At 31.6% G+C, this 18,170-nt stretch overlaps 1 long non-coding RNA gene across 1 annotated transcript; it reads right to left on the reverse strand.

Moving 5' to 3' along the window:
• Positions 1-12,738: 12,738 nt before the first annotated feature.
• On the reverse strand, positions 12,739-14,985 carry LOC111716333 (uncharacterized). The gene is made up of 2 exons (XR_002768462.1): positions 14,868-14,985; positions 12,739-12,769 (listed from the first exon to the last, which is right to left on the reverse strand). It is a non-coding gene; the product is annotated as an uncharacterized LOC111716333 (long non-coding RNA).
• Between the last annotated feature and the right edge of the window lie 3,185 nt (positions 14,986-18,170).

An 18,170-nucleotide genomic window follows, 5' to 3' on the forward strand; every position in this document is an offset into this window, starting at 1 on the left:
TCCAAATAATCCACATCTATACACTTTTATAGTTGATATTATCTGTACAATTCTAGCCCTGGCAGCATGCGTTGCTCTACAGGTATTCCTGTTAAAGAGTGGTTCACAGAACATAATGGAGGGACTATGTATTCAATATATGATTACTCAAGAGCTAGTAATTATCCATTTTATTACGTTTAGATTTGTGACAAACCTTGCTAATGCAGAGTTAAACAGGTTTTATTCAGACTATCTTGAAATAGCGAAATATGTGACAAGCAATAAAACACTTGGAAGTATTGTAAGTGCATCACTGTGCACTATTTCCGCTGCTCGACTACTATTAATTGCAAGTCCAGCTCGCTTCCAAGGAATCAAGCACAAAATCTGCTACATGCTTTCAACTGCATTCATTATTCTAATATTTGTCTCAGACTTATTCTTAAATCATGTTAGGTGCCTGTTGACTCATTCAAAGGAGTACACATCTATCACTACAATAGAAACAAGAGTATCTCTAAGGATTTCATATCAGTTGTCAAATGACTCTGCACGTAACAATGCTTTGGAAGATAAGTCTGCAGATTTAGAGTGTTTTGAGATCCCTTTACCTGAAATCCTTCTCCTTCTCTCCTGTCTATTAGAGCTGGTAAAGTTTGGTCTCTATTTCTATAGATTATTAAAGAAATTCAAACAAACTGTTCCTCACAGGTCAGTTAGACAACCAACTGAACTATCTGTAATAAAACTACAAAGGAATACAGTATTTATTCCAAAATTGAAAAGATCAACTTCAGTTGGAGATATAAAAGTTCAGACGACATCATCACGCAGGCTTTCCCTTCAAACACATTGCCCAATAATCATGGATGGGCAACCTCAAATTAAGTATTCAGAGGGTTCAGATGCTTCAAAGAAACTTCAGTCTAGGTATTCAGAGGGTTCAGATGGTTCAAAGAAACTTCAGTCTAAGTATTCAGAGGGTTCAGATGGTTCAAAGAAACTTCATTCTAGGTATTCAGAGGGTTTAGATGGTCCAAAGAAACTTCAGTCTAAGTATTCAGAGGGTTCAGATGGTCCAAAGAAACATCAACGTAAGTATTCAGAGGGAACTGATGGTCATAAACATCCGGAGGGTTCAGTTGGTCCACAGAAACTTCAGTCTATGTTTTCTGCTGGTGTTGATGGTCAGGAGAAAATCCAGCCAAAGTTTTTAAAGAAAAACTTAGAGGGTGCTTATACTGCAAAGAAATTTCAGGGAAGTTCAGTAGAAGGTGCCAATGGGACACAAAACCCAATACAAAGTTTCTCAGATGGATCAGACGGCCCAAAGAAACTTCCGTCAAAGAATCCTGAGGGGGCATATAGACTAGGTAAACTTCAGCAAAAGGTTTTAGATAAACAAGATGGTCCACCAATACTTCCAATGAAGGGTGCTGATGGACAACAAAATTTGCCACAAAACATTTCAAATCATACCGATGTTTCAAAGAAACTTCAGCCAGAGTTATCCTCTGGAGTAACTGAATCCATGTTGAAAAAGATCGTCATCAAACCTTTAAAGGACTTCTTTTTCAGATCTTCTACAGTTACCTTAATTTTAAGCATAGTTTTTTTTATTATATTTATTAATCTATTTATCAATTATAAAAAAAATGACCTTGACAGTTCATTTAGTTTATTCTCCAGTGTCATAAGATTCTTTATCTTGGGCATTCCAGTGCTCTTAGTCTTGTTTGATAACCAAGTTCTGAGCTTTATCATAAACTTATTAAGCTGTTAATCCTTTTAGTTGATGGCCTACATTGCTAGACCACCCTGTGAAGAAATGATAATTCGCTGTTTTTAGCTTCTTATGAAAAAAAATCCTAAAGGTTCAATTTTATTGCAACAAAATGTTCAGAATACTTCAGTTCACTGATTGTTATCTTTAAGAGGACTTTCAATGTAATTTCATGTGAACAATACACTTAATAGTTTCCTTTAAACTTTTGCTTAAGCAAAATTGGTATTCTTTCTAAAAAAGTAAAAAGTTTCAATCTTGATTTATCTGTACATTTTGATTTTATGAAATACTATGATATCTCACCCCCGTTCCTTTGTTTGAATAGTATGATGTTGTGAAGCGGGTATGCAACTTTTATTCCCGGATTTTTTTAAATAGCAAAAGCTAAAAAGTTGAAGGACATTTTTCAACCTAATTCACTCAATTGACAATGTAGGTTTAATAAATTATTTGATAAATTAGATATTAAGTTGATAAAATAATATGTGTGCTTTAAGGAAAATACTGAAAATAACCATTAAGTCGCCAATCTTGAAAATTTTTGAGTTTAGATTTAAAATATGTTAACAAAAAAATTAAATTGTTTTTATGAACCCATTTGTACCAATTGTATGTGATTGAATGTAAGTGATATAATAAGAAGAAATGTAACTGTTTTACCATATGTTATCATGTATTTTAGCTTTTTTCCTAAAAGTGTACAACATCCCAAAATGATCTGCCGAGACCGAATTTAATAAATTTGAGCTTGAACTAGGTTACTATACTACATTCCCCTGATTCAACTTCTTATTTGTAGAGTGGAGTTTACAAATAAAGGAATAATGGACAAATCCTGCACCGTTTTAGAATACGTGGTTAAATCGTTTATAGACTTGGCTCAAATTCATTAATTCTGGTCCCGGTAAAAACCGTTTTCATTCAAGATATGTAAATTGGAATTCACTTGAAAAATATATTTAAACTTATTTAAATATAAGTATACATCTTTCATGTATTTAGAAAAATAAATGTTAATTGGCGAGATGTTTAATGTATGGCATAAACTAAAAAATCAAACATTTTTATTCATGTTTTTTATCTCAGCCCCCTTCCCTATCAATATTATACAAATAACCTAATAGTATTGTTCGTTGAAATTAAAAAAATGAAGAAAATTGCATTGCATTATACACTCTGCTATACTGGACTGTACTAAATTTATTGTACTTTTTGTACTGTACTGCACTTTTCTGTATTATAATATACTAAATTGTGCTGTACTGCACTGTACTGTACTTTACTGCACTGTACTGTACTTTACTGCACTGTACTGTACTTTACTGTATTGTACTTTACTGTACTTTACTTTACTGTACTGTACTGTACTGTACTGTACTGTACTGTACTGTACTGTACTGTACTGTACTGTACTGTTACTGCACTGTACTGTACTTTACTGTATTGTACTTTACTGTACTTTACTTTACTGTACTGTACTGTACTGTACTGTACTGTACTGTACTGTACTGTACTGTACTCTACTGTACTCTACTGTACTGTACTGTACTGTACTGTACCGTACTGTATTGTACTGTATAATACTTTTGTACTAGACTTACGTGTGTGTATACTTTTACAAATTACAAATAATTGGGTTAAATATATTCTAGAAAATAGAAACTTTTCTTTTATTGAGAAAGAATTATCTTAATTTGGGTTGCTATATCTTGCAAGTTTTTAAAAAGTATTTTTACAAACTGTCATGGTTTAAATAAAAAGGTTTAATCTTTTAAAAACAAATGATAAAAAAAACGTTTACATTGCTATGATTGATTTAGATGTTTCTAAAATATAGAAAGGCTGAAATGTTTTTTTATACAATTTTCAAAAGTCAGTACTGGAAAAATCTGTAGCTCATCTAAAAAAGTTAATATTTGAGAACATTTTGTTTGTTTGGAATCTTATTGCAAAGTTTTAAATGCAGAAGAATTTTATTCATCTCAAAACCAAACTTTTACGTTTGATATTTCGGTCGCAAAAAGAAATTTTATTTCTTGAAAAATATTTGAAAATTAAAATAGATGAGAACTTTTGAACTTAAGCTTCAGAACATATTAATCTTTAAACAATGGTTGAATTCAATATAGTTTTGAATACCACTGAAAACTAAACAGCAGGAGAAGGTAAAATTTATGCTTCAGTAGGCTTTAAAATGGTGAATTAAAAAATAATAAATTTTGACATTTTTCCCGCACAAATTTTTAAAATTTTTCTGTAAACCGGAAATGTTCCAGAATTCTGGATTTCCAGAACCTTTTCCGACATGGAAGTAGAAAACATGTCTGGATCATTTCCGTACGTAAACCGTATCCCGGAATTATGGTGGAAACCCTACTTCTAGTGCAAGTGAAGTTGCAATATGCTAAATATTGCTTAAAAGTAAATGAGCACTAAACATAATTTTTTTGCATTTTCAGTGTAAATTTCTAAACAAGTTTTTTTAAACTGAAGTTTTTGTAAATATCAAAGTACCAATAGCTCTATTCAAAACATATTAATATTTCTCTTTGAAAGGAAGAAAAATCTTTAAAAAGCATCTTACATATAAATTACATATATATTATAAAAATGTTTAAAGTATAAAAGTATGTTGTAAAAAATAGTTAATCATACAGAAATGCCCCTATTGGTCTTTAACTCTTTTTCAAGATTTTTAAAGCAAATGTGAGTTCAAGTTTGAAATGCTTTTGCTCTAATGCTGGGATTTAAGTATTTAAAAGCTATCAATAACTCTTGCAAAGAATAATTAATATTTCTCAGGAGAGATAAAGATAATCATCAGAAAGGCCCGTAATAGTTTTTATCAAGATTTGTAAAGCAAATGTGGAAACTGCTTTTGTTTTAAAGCTGAGATTTAAAAATGTTTAAACTAAAGTACAAATAGATCTTGAAAAAAATATTTATTGGAGATCTAGTATTTGAACTTGAGTTCCCAATGTGTTTCAAAATTGTATACAGCATGGAATAATGCTATTAGAATTCTTTTTAATGTACCTAGAGATACGCATAGGTACTTGATTGAAAGTATTTCACAATGTTTACATGTAAAAACTATGTTAGCTAGCAGATGTGTGTCTTTCTATGAGACTATTGAAGCAAGTTCTAAGCTTTGCATTAGATTTCTTTCTAATTTATGTAAAAATGACCTCAACATGCAGTTCTTTGCAGAAATTTATTGTGTATTGCAAATGATTGTTCTGTAAACCCTTCCAATCTTAGTAAAATGTTAGTTAAGAAACAAATGAAATATTTTGATGTCCCATTGGAACATGAATGGAAAATTCCGGTTTTACAAGAACTTTTAAGTACAAGAATGAATAATTTATATGTTGAAGGATTCGATGATTACGTAATAACTGAAATGATAAATATGTTATGTAGTGAGTAAAAATCAATGTTTTCTATTTGTGCATAATTTTGCATATTTTTTGTCTTTTCTTTTGGAAACCTGTATTTTCAAAAAAATTTATTTAAACAAATTTTAACTACACCATTTATATATGTATTTATATCTTTGTGTGTGAATAAATCTTTATAATAATAATAAAAATGTTGAAAAATGTCGTTCTTTATATTTTATAAAGAATTGCCTAGCAAATGTACCCAAAGCTTTTTCCACAAGGAGTTAATTTCATTCCAGAAAGGAATGGGAAAGGAATGTGAAAGGAATGTGAAAGGAATGTGAAAGGAATGTGAAAGGTATGTGAAAGGAAAACCTGGTTTTGGTTTAACAGGGTAATAAGAGAAACCACAGAAAGAGAAACTGTGCCAGAAGAAACAGTAACAGCACAGCAACAAGTTAAGACTCCAGACAGGTTACCAGAGTAGCAGAATCTACAGAGTACCAGAGCGTCCTAAGTTCCAAAAAGTAATGTGCAGCAACAAATTAAGCCTGCATACAGAGTACCAGAGTGTATAGAGTACCAGAGTGTACAGAATATTAGAGTACCAGAAGGAATGGAATACCAGAGTAAAACAGTGGACAGTTTTAGATGGGACCCTAGAGTAACTAGCAAAGAATTAGATACAGAAATGGAGGAAATTGGAACACCAGAAAACCAGAAGGTGCAGAATACCAGAGTGAAACCATGGACAGTTTTAGATGGTGCCCTAGAGTAACTAATGAGGAATCAGATACAAAACCGGATATGTAAGAAACCAGAGTAACAGATGAAAACAATCCCCTCACAGAGGTTCAAGGAATGATGCAGAAAATGGAGCAAATGGAGCTCCAGCTGCGGAACTTAGATGTGGAAACAGAATTATTATTGAAGGAACTACAAAGATGAAAAAGAAGGAATGAGACAAGAAGTATGTCCTGAGGTTGGAGAAGAGCGCATTACCGGAAGTGCATGACTTAACTGCAAGAGTGAAAGCAATGCTGGAGTAGCCTAAATGAAAGAATCAGACACAGGAATACGTGCAAACACTGAACGTATAAAATGCCTTTTTTTTACTACAAAATGTGCACCCTTCAGAAGGTGGGTGGTGAGGATAGTAAAGGTCGGAGAGTGTTATGAATGCCAGAAACAAGCTTAAATAAATTGATTTAATGAGAATCAATACCATGCATATTTTATACCATGCGCATAGAATCAACCCAGAGTGGGGATGGGGTCTCTTTAAAAACTGAAGGTAGTTGAGGTAATGAGTTACCTTGCAGATTCAGCTTCAAGGGTATTTGAGACTGAAATGTTTGTAAAGTTTAGTTTATTGTATGCCAATACCAAAGTTTAAATTTAATTTCTTGATGTTGAACGGAATTGTGCGATAACTAATTGCAATTATTGCATGCCATCAGGCTTAAATTGAATATTATCAAAAAATTAACAAAAATTCAAGAAAGTTGGACAGAATTAATTTCACTTGTGCGCAAATTCACTTGCGTTGAAAACCCTACTTATCCTAGAGAACTATGACTTTCAATCACTTACAGGGTGTCCCAATAAACATGGGAATTCATTGACGAATTCGATATCGTCTTTTTAGATAATTCTTTGAATTAGTATATTGATACCTACTGAGAAAGCCGTAATCTGTAAGAGTTTCGTCTGCTTTGTTTACATTTTGTTTGTTTATGTTTTGATTGAATACCGTTGTACTTAGTAAAACAAGAAAATTGCAGTATACAAACAGAGTAAACTTGTCCGTCTTCACTGTTCATCTTGCGGAGACATTATAGAGATATTTACAGTCTTTTACCCTTTTCATAAAATAAAATCTAGCAGACATAATAATATTATGGCTTTTGAAATTAGGTATTACAATGCTAATTCATAACAAAGACGATATCCAATTCGTCACTGAATTCCCATGTTTTTTGGGACACCCTGTATAAAACTTTGCGCCTTATCTTATTTAGACTGATGTCCTCAAATATGATACAAATATATAATACAAATATACAATACAAATACAAATATATACATTTTTGGAAAGCCCTGAGCTTTACTTTTATAATCTGAAGAAAAAATTGCAAATTTGCAAAATTCCAGCTGTTTATTGCGAAATTGCAAAAAGTGTGAAAAAAACTAAAATTGCGCTAAATATGACAAATTATACATCTTGCGTATTTACAAACTTTACAATACCTGAATGTGTTTTCAATCTACACAAAATTTCTTTGCATAAATTGTGGAATCTGCTCATATTTTCTTAGTGTTTCCAAAACGCTATAAAATGTTGAAATCCAATGTCTGGAAGTAGTTCTAAATTTTGGTTTAGTCATATATAGGTAAAATAAGGCATTCAGGCAGTAACCATGCAAGCCCAGCTTTTTACTAATGTAAGTGACATGTATTGGTTAGAAAAGTCAACAAATTTGAACAGTCTGGGACCAATACAGTTATGGCAAAAAAAAAACGATAGTTCAGTTGGAATAGGGTTAAACAAAAAAATATAAAAGGCAAGTCTGTAAGTTTAAAGATTGTCAAATTACAAACCAACACATGTGATTGAATTCAAATAGGAGAAACAAAACCCATCTCGCCTTGGTTAGTCTGGGCCGTGCCGTGCCCTGTACAAATTAATCTTCTTGAATTGATGGAGGAAGCAAAAATGATATTGAGAGGATGGTGAGGAGTTTGCAAAAGAACCAGTGCCTTTCTTCCTAATTGCTCATTTGAATTAGTTAAATTAAACTTGATTATTAGTTTAAAGTATTGAAATAATCTAATGTAGAATAAAAATATAGTCAAAATAAAAAGACCCGTAGGAATGGATTGTTTTGACTTTCTGAAAACAATCGTTACTTTTAAAAAATAACAAAGAAAAAACAAATATCAAAAAGAATGTTTTTAAGAACCATAGTTTTAAAAGTTTGTAGTTTGTTAATGAAAATAGGTCGTTCTTTAATTTTTGACAGTCGGTAACAACAAACCTTGTTAACGACAGTTATTGAGGAACCTTGCTAACGATCATGAACAACCTTTTTATGACAAAATAAATAAGATTGTCTTTAATAAAAATTGTAAAAACAACAATAATTTTAAGAAAAGTAGTACAACATGAAAAACATTATTTTATTGCTTTTAAAAACTATAAATAACTTAAACACCATTTTAAAAATGTTTGTTAAAAAAAATGTGATTATTGAAATCACAATTTTTTATCATAATCTTTTGTAAAATTCTTTTGTTCACTAAAAAAAACAATCTTTTTTTTTCAGTTTTTTTAGCAAATATTAAATGGTCATATATGATTTTTTTTAAATTTTCAAATTTTTAATTCTAAAAAAATCGATAGTTTTTTCAATTTTCTCAATATTCCATGTCTTTCGTCCATCGATGCCTATCTCTATTTAAAGTTTCTGAATTTCCTTGGTTTAATATTTTACAGTTTCTAAATAAACGTCAAAACGGCTTAACCGATTGGGCTCAAATTTATTGTGGGATCTCGCGTGACCCTAGGGAAGGTTTATGAATGATAAAAATTTTAAAAATTGGTGTTTAAAAGTTTTTTAGTTTTGTAAAAATTTTAACATCTTGAAAATCCGCAATTTTTTTTATAAATTCTGCAAGATCTTTTTTCTTTGTTTTTCAATGTTACAATGAGAACATGTTGCTAGTGTATCTAAATATGAATATTCCTGATACAATAATAAAAGTTTCTTTATATCCATGGCCGCAACTAAAACTTTATACTTTTCATTTTATAATTATAAAGAAAAATTTTATTTAGATTTTTTTTCTTTCTTTTTTTAATGGTTTTTGAGTTTCATAGCGAAAAACAAATTATTTTTGTTTTCCATTTAAGAATTTGTTTTTCTTCTTTTTTACATTTTTAAAGTCATATTAAAAACAAAATAGTAAAAATAGGGTAAAATTAAAATAATAAGAGACTTTAAGTATTTCTTTTTCAGAAGACATTATTGTTAAGATTAGTTAAAATGTCTTCTTCCATGGTTTATTCTTCTGTCTCTGATTGATAATCATCATTCATGCTTGTCTAAAATAGAGTGGAAAGTGGAAACCAGAAAACAGCGGAGTTATCAATATCATCCTATTCGTTTTTTTAAAAAAATTTACCAAAACATTGTCATTTCAATTAATTACAAATTTTTAGGAGAAAATGGAAATCAAATGACAAAAGTTCTTTTATTTAATTGGTTCTTGATAAAAATTTATTTTTCAAATGACTTTTTCAAAAAGTCACATCTTACTCTTTTAACCCTAAAAAGGCAGAGGAGGGGGGGGGGCTTTGGCACCTCCCATATAGTATTTTTTTCCTAGCACTCTTATTATTGACTCTTTCACTGTGAAATTTTTTGATTTTTAATTAATAGTTATTTAAAGGATTTTTTGTTTAATTTTTTTTTCTTTTAATTTATAGGGTAGGGTACAGAGGGCAGAAAAAAGTCAGGTCTGTGAAAAAATCTAAAATATCCTATAATATTTTGTGACTAAAGCTACAGATCTAAAAAGTATATTTTTAAAAAGCCCTTGAAAAATGCATATAGAAACATTTTGTCAATCCTCCTTAGCATTGAGCAATGCACATGCATTTCAACCCTATACCTATTCTCCAAAGCCTTTTTCTAGGGGGGGAAGGGAGGCGTCCAACGTGCCCCCCCCTCCTCATTTTTATTTTCCCTAGCACTCTAATTTTTTACACTTTCATTAGATTCAGATGTTATAATAGGGTGGGGTAACTATTTAGCTAAACTCTCATACCAACTCTCTTGTTTGAATATCTCGAAACTTGATAAAATAAAATATATTTTTGTTAACATTTTATTCTATGATTATTTGAATATATAAACACACCCGAAAAGCTAGCAAGAGGCATGGGTACTGAAATAGGGTATCGCAACGAGGCTCGCGCACGAATGAAAGGTCCATACGTCTGTTGTCACTGATTAAAACTATTGGTGGAAAATTCCCAGACCGCCAAAGAAATGCTAATCACAATTGTGCGTATACTCGCCTACAACAAATCTTATCCCAAGATAGTTCAAGGACCAGTGTCCTATCCTTTGTGCCCTGTACCGGGTTATGACGTAGCCAAGGTACAGATCAGCTAGAATCACTAGAAATGTATGACTACCTTATCCTATTCCAGTACCCATGGCAAGAGGGGCTTGCAGAATCGAACTCTTGGTCACATGTTGAAGTTCTTCTTTTTATGTTTCAGGGCAAAAATGGTAAAAAAAGAATTCACAAGAATTACATGAATACATGAATTTAAATTGAATGATAAATCGATAAATGATTCTTGTATTGGGACATAATCATCTTGACATTCTGCCAAGCCATTCAGTTAAACCCTAGATATTAAAAACACCGAAAGAATTTTTGAAATGTCGTCTTGACAATTTTTCAATTGGTTTTATACTGATTTAGGTAAATATCAATATTTGCGAAAATAAATAAATAGCCATTTATGTGCGGGAACAGTTTTATAAAGCTTCATATAATCATTTTATTAAATTAAACTAAATAATCTGCAACATTCCATTATCAGAAAGAGAAGAATACAACATTTGTTAAATTCTTTTGCAAAGCAAAATAATAAAGGAGTAAAAAGAAGAAAATTATCTTTATTAGGACGAGGTTGGGAGAAGTAGGACTGAACCAGAGAAATAAACTTTTTATTTCACATCTTCATCTCTTTAGCCAGGTATAATTGCATGGTGAATATAAAACTGGTATGAACATTGTTTATAAAATAGTAATATATTTTTAAATCATCATATTTTGTTTGCTAATTGTCATTTGTCATAAAAATGATGCATTATATAAAAAGTCAACAATAACATAAGACATTTCTTTCATATTTTATATATGTGGAATCCCAAGCTATGCTATTTCCAAACGACTATCAACCAATGTTTACAATGTTGGGATTGGACTTGGTTCAAGAGCAATGTGTACATGAGATAAGGAATAGTTGAGAACAGTCAAAATGGTTTGGAATGATGAGGATTAGGAAGTTGGAATGAGCTAGATAGGGACCGATTGGGAGTTGGTAAGATAGGTTGGAAATTGTAAATGGAAATCAACTGGAGAAGAAATTGGGATTGGTAAAGTTGGGATTGTGATTCAATGATTGTAAGGATGATAGAAAAGTTTGATATTCGGGGTAAGAGTAATAGAGAAGATTGAGCAAGGAATATATGTTTTTTTGGAACCACTGCAATGCATACAATATAAATGCGATATAGAGTCCAGAATTGAGTTTACTGTCACAAAGTTAGTGAGCTTAGACACCCCATATGGAAATATCACAAAGTTTTTGAAAAATGTCCGAAAAATGCGGGAAAAATTATTTTTCCTACGTTTTGTTGTTTGATTCGAAAGCTATGTAATGTAAAATAAGAAGTTGCTTTAAACTTTCAAATAAAAGGAAATTCAAGATTTGTAGCTCAAACAATAAATAAAAACTACAGGGTGTCCCAAAAAACATGGGAATTCAGTGACGAATTGGATATCGTCTTTGTTATGAATTAGAATTGCAATACCTAATTTCAAAAGCCATAATATTATTATGTCTGCTAGAGTTTATTTTATGAAAAGGGTAAAAGACTGTAAAGGTGTGTCTATAATGTCTCTGCAAGATGAACAGTGAAGACAGACAAGTAAATACTTTGTTTGTATACTGTAATTTTCTTGTTTTACTAAGTACAACCGCGTATGCAGTCAAAACATAAACAAACAAAATGTGAACTTAGCAGACGAAACTCTTACAAATTACAGCTTTCTCAGTAGGTATCACTTTACTAAATCAAAGAATTTTCTAAAAAGACGATATCGAATTCGTCACTGAATTCCCATGTTTTTTGGGACACCCTGTATGAGCTATTTTCACCATCCTGTCAAGATGTACCCAAGCCTAAATTAACCGTGAGGGGTTGAAATATGTATAGCCCCACAGAAAAAATTAAAGTTTTTCAATATTCATAGCCTATTTTTTAAGCTTAACTTATAAAATAAAAAAAAGTATTTATGGTTTAGGTTTAGGGAGCTATAGGTTAACAAAATAATAAATAATACAAAAGTAAACATATTTGTCGCTAGAGCTTTTTAACTTATCAACCCAACTTGTTTTCAGTCTTAAATTTTGTTTAATGGCTTTAAACATTTTTTGAACAAACTAAAATCAAATTATTTTCTTCAAGAAACATTTTACATTTTTTATAAAGATATCATATACTATATATTTCTAAATGCAAAGTCAACTTGTCAATAGCGCTTTTATAAGATTTTGAGATTTGTATTGTAATCACATCTTAGTATCCGCTACACTCTCCATAACAAAATTCCTTAGATGTAGTTGGATGCTGGCACAATTGTGCATCATCACATGGAACTCTATGTCCATGACAGGTCCAGAACCCCATATAATAACATTGACACATATATCCAGGAGGTGGTGGTTTTATTATTATACATCCAGATGGGGCAGGGAAAGGGCTAAATTGTCCTTTTTTGTACTGGTATTTGCAGTCGCAGCTTTCAATATCTAAACATTATTAAATTGATGTTTTCATTTTTATTTAATTTTTTTTGACAGGGAGAGCTTGTTTTGAAGTATTATAAAGGGACTGTAAGCATAATTTCAAGTGACCCTCCATGCTATGGGGTAAATGCCCTTAGATTTTTGTTGTGTATAGAGGTTTAAGTGTGTGTAAAGTTACTTATATGCTATAGCAGTCAGCTGAAAATGTCGGTGTGTTTACTATTTTTGTACAGTTTCAAATCTAAACAGCATAGCGCTTATACCATGCAGCGTTTTCAGTATGCTTTCAATGATGGGAATAAGTTCATGTATTTTCATTGTTTACCACTCCCCCTCCCCCCCCTTTTTCATTTCATAATTGTGTCTAGTATATCTGTAATTATATGTAATATTTAAATGGCATGGATAGATTCTTAAAATGCGTTCCTGATAATATGAATGCGTTCCTGTTTCTATGTTCTATCAAGCAATTTCTGTTTGTTCACACATTCGTTCTTTTGATAGTCATGCCAAGATGTTCAAGAACGAATTCAATGTTTTTTTTTTGGAACGATGGGATCGTTCTTTATAATATTGTTTGTTCTTGTGAAAACGCAATCATTCCTCAGGAACGACGCCCAGCCCTACAAGCTATTTTACACTCACATATCTTGGTCACCAACAAACACACAAAGGTTTAAAGGTTATCCTTCTAAATCGCATTCCCGACTTTGCATGAAGGGTAGCCTTAAATTACGCTTACAGTCCCTTTATCAAAAATATGTAGAACAAATAAATATCATATTTTTTACGGGAATATGAAATTAAGCTGCTGGGGTGGACTACCCTATTTATACTTTGGGGTGGAGGTCAACTGGACCCCCCCCCCCTGTAGTTTGTCCGACTTTTATTAAATAATCTTAGCTCTCCCTGCCTAAGTCCTCAGGCACACTGTCTGAATGACTACTTTTTCCTGTAACAAACAAAATCTTTATTTAGACCCACTTTCAGTGGTCAGATTTTGCTAATTTTTAGCTTCTTGGAAAACGTATTGCACAAATTTAGCAAAGAAATGTTCTCAAAATATTTGTATACATCCCGTCAAAAGAAATTTGCACATTTAAGTTCTTAATTACGCATCAAGCTATTTAAAATTTTGCAAATATTTCTGCATATTTGAATTGGCATGGTCAAGAACTTTTCAAAAATGTATATTTTATCATTTTTGGACATTTTTTTTGCAAAATATTTTACTATTAAATTGATTTTTCATTTGAAGATTCTAAAAATAAAGCTGCATAAAACTTTCCACTGATGTACTATTTGTCATATTTGGACATCAAACAGTGTATCCTGATTTTCTATAGTACCCCAGAACGGTTGGGTTAATATAATTAAATACAATTATTTTATTGTAATCACACAAACAGCAAAGTTCTAAATAACAATATTTTCCATGTAATTTGTAAAGAATTTTATCATGGAAATTAAAATGATGAAATTAATAGTTCATTAAAATAGATTAGGATTAAAAAGTGTTCAGCTCAGGATGATATTTTAAAAGCTTAAACCCAACTAAAACCCAAGCTCAGCCTTAGATAGAACCCAAGTCAGGATTGGTTCTGATTCTACCAATGAGAGACTGTTTTGCAAGCTTTCTCTCTGTAGCAGACATAATGCCGTCAGATCAGCTGTGACAAGGAGATGTAAATTTCGATAATTCAAACTTTATGCAGATACATTATTTTCATAGTATGTTTATTTTATATAATTAATAAAATTTGACACCTCAAATAATTCCCGAGATTTTAAATGTACAAATATAAAGGATTTTATAAAATTTATGATCATCAGCTTGCTGAGGACTAGAGCCTTTAAGAGAGAAAAACCCAAGATGATTGGTTCTTACTAAACTCAAGGCCATCCAAAACCCGGGTCTTGACTTGAGCTTTACTTGGGTCTAAGCAGACAAAAAGACCGGGTTTTAGTCGGGTTTAAGCTTTTAAAATCTCATCTCTGATTTTGTAGGATTAAAAAAAAAATTAACTTTGCTCTTGAAATAAAAAGGTTCGGTGAAAAGCATCTTACAATTATAATCATAATTGTTTAATAAACTTTTTACTTGGGTATAGTCCATTACTTAGTCCAAGTATCATAGAGAAGACAATAATGAAAGAGAAGAACATTTGTATCCTCCTTTATTGAACTTTTATGAACAACTGCAAATCTATTGTTATATCTAGCTTGCAATCAAAACATGTTATTGCAATAGTAATTGTTAAATTTTAGTTCAGAAAAATAGGGCTAATCATTTTCAGCCTAATTTTAATTCTAAGGTTTTCATATACCGGATTAAAGATTTAGCTCTATATTTACATTAAAAATAAACTTCTCATTTCAAACTTCTAACTAATACATTTCATATTAAATGGACCATAGACGGAATTTTAAGAGACTTGTCCAATGCCAAATCTTACTTCAAAGTACTTTAAAAATATTCAAATTTTTCTAAATTTTAATAATCCTCTGAATAATAACATGTTATGTTTATTTTTATTATTGCTTAATGCTAACTATACAAAATATAGAATTATTTCCAGATACATAGGCAAAAGAGGTCGTTAAAATCCTAGTAAAGCATATTTAACAGTTTTTGAAAGGTGGTAACTGGGAAAATATTCGAATGACAAAGTCAAGTTTAAGTCTAGTTTATGCCCCCAGATTTAGCCCGGTTGATAAGTGGAATTCAACAGTGGAGTTCAAATCCAGATAAAGTGGAGTTTTGAAGTGGAGATTTAAACACCAAGTTTTCACCCTAACTTAGTAAAAACTGGGAATAAATAAGTCAAGTTCAATCTCACCCAGTTGATGACTGGGTAAATATTGGATTCAAAAACTCAAATTTGTGTAGAGTTTATGCACCCAGATTTCACCCAGTTGATAAGTGGAGTTCAACAGTGTTTGAGTCAAGTTAAGTGGAGTTTTGAAGAAACTCCAAGTTTTCAACCTGACTTGGTAAAAACTGGGATTCAAAAAGTCGAGTTTAAGTAATGTTTTTGCACCCAGATTTTACCCAGTCAAGGGATTCTTCTCCTGTATCTTCTAGAACTGGCCCAATTAGTCTCATACCAGCCTGTCTGAACTACCCACTAGGATATCCAGGACACATAGGAACTAGGACTTCTAGGATATCCAGAATACATAGGAACTAGGACATGCAGAAGCAGCAGAACCAGATGATTTTGAGAACGAGAAACTGCTAATTTGTAGAGAAGCTCTTTACACATCTGTGGTAACAATAGCTACAGGATACAGAGCAGAACTAGTTTATTCAAAATATCAGATGCTGCCTACACCTGAGATTGGAGAAGCTGATTCTAACAGACAGCTCTTCGCATATCTGGAGCAGCTAGAAGATCTAGTCAGACTTAGGTTTCTAGGAGCAGAAGCTAGACCTGCTGTGGAACCAATAGCGGAACCAGACAACAGAGACGCAACTTATTGTGGAACAGCTCTTCACAGATCTATGAAGAAACCATGATGATAGCAAGGAAAATAACAATCAAGATCACAATGATGATAACAAGGATGATAACAATCAAGATAACAACAACAATAACAATAATGATATCAATCCAGATAACAACAACAATGATAACAATAAAAACAATGATGATAACAAAGCAGAAATTCTAGGAGCAGCTCTGGTAATAAAGGAAGCAGCTGGGAATGTAATGGAAGCATCTCATATGGTAAGAGCAGCTAAGTTAACAGGAGCAGCTAAGTTAACGGAGACTCTGGAAGGAGCTCAGATTGCAGTGTAAGAGATATTGAACTATAGCAGCTAAACAAGATATCAAGATGGAGAAGCTGCCTAGATAAATACTGGACTGTAGCTACTGAATATCTGAAGGAAATTATTAAATCCGAGAAAACGTACAGATGTATTTAATGAATAAAATGTGAAACTGATTAATCCCAATCCATTTATAATCTGAGAGATATGGACAGAAAGATTAATAAAGGGATTGTTACTAATATAAGGGTACGAGGATCTAGAGTGAAATATTTGCATAAGCCATACAACCATGGGTGCAATTGATGGATCTCGAAACTCCCTAAGATTAACATCTGGTTTGTTGTAACAAATATTTATAACAATTTTCATAAACTTATCCCGGTAAATGTAATATAGTATATATATCTTTTGTATTTTTTCATGTACTTTCAGTTTAACAAGTTAAAAACTTTTTAAAAGATGATTTTCTTATCCCAGTTTTAAACTAGTCACAGACTTGGAACAAAAACTAAATCCCCATACTGAAGAATTAGAAACAGGTTTATAAATTAGAAAAAGAGAACCTATAGCTTACAGTTGTAAGTTTATTTTCGAACTTTAGCTCACTAATTCTAAGATAAAGTCGGACAACTGTCAGTCCCTTATCTATATATATAAGCCAAGATCTACTAAGAACTAGAATCCAATGAGTCTTTTATCAACTACCTCACAACAGAGTTAACTAGCACTAATACCTCAAGTCTCAGTTCATAGATTTAAATAAATCAGTTCTAACAGTTTTAACTCTCCTTGAATAAAAATCTGATGGAAATAACCAAAATGAGAATAGAATTTAACACAAGGTTCTCTCTAACCTCCGCAGTATAGAATTCAGCTTCTAAGACTGTTTATTAAAGACAGAAACACAGGTTAAATAGGGTTTATCCCTATTACAGTTTACAATACATGTTAAAGAGTATTTATTTCTTATATACTAAAAATACTATGTAGATGTTAAAAGATAGAAAATATCATTGTAAAGAAGAGTACCCCTGAACAGAGTAGGAAGGATAGTTTTAAAACCAGTTGAGCTAGACTTGAATAAACGTTCTCTATAACGTAAGGTTTTTATCAACGTCAAGTATAATAAATAGACTGCTTCTATACATCTGCTGGTTCTTTTTTCTTATGTCTGGATTGCAGTTTGTTGCTTGGATAGCTTGGAGGCTCCGTGGGTTGGATGGTTGGATCCGGGTTTTGAGTTCATGAAAATAAAGTAAATTTAAAAATGTTAAATATATTACATGTTGTTTTTAATATAGAATAGATTTGGTGCAGTTTAAAATCCTTATTTATGTGAAGTATATTTGTTCTTTTATGTTTTATATCTCATGTGCAGTTCTAAGTCAAGATTTAACTGGTTTTGACTCAATTCCTTTGTCTAAAAAAACAAGGTGGGATTGAAGGAGTGGTCATTTTTAAAGGTTAGACGTGAGAACTGAGAAGATTCAAGGCCTTTGTCTATTCAAACTATATATATTTTTCTTTCACCATTTTAATTATTGTGAACAAGGAAGCAATTTAATATTCACAGAATTGTGCGGGATTGTGTGGATCTAAACTGTTTGGCAGGGATTTTTCCATCAA

The sequence above is a fragment of the Eurytemora carolleeae genome, unplaced genomic scaffold (assembly GCF_000591075.1).
Source record: "Eurytemora carolleeae unplaced genomic scaffold, Eaff_2.0 scaffold2033, whole genome shotgun sequence".
Lineage (NCBI taxonomy): Eukaryota > Metazoa > Arthropoda > Copepoda > Calanoida > Temoridae > Eurytemora > Eurytemora carolleeae.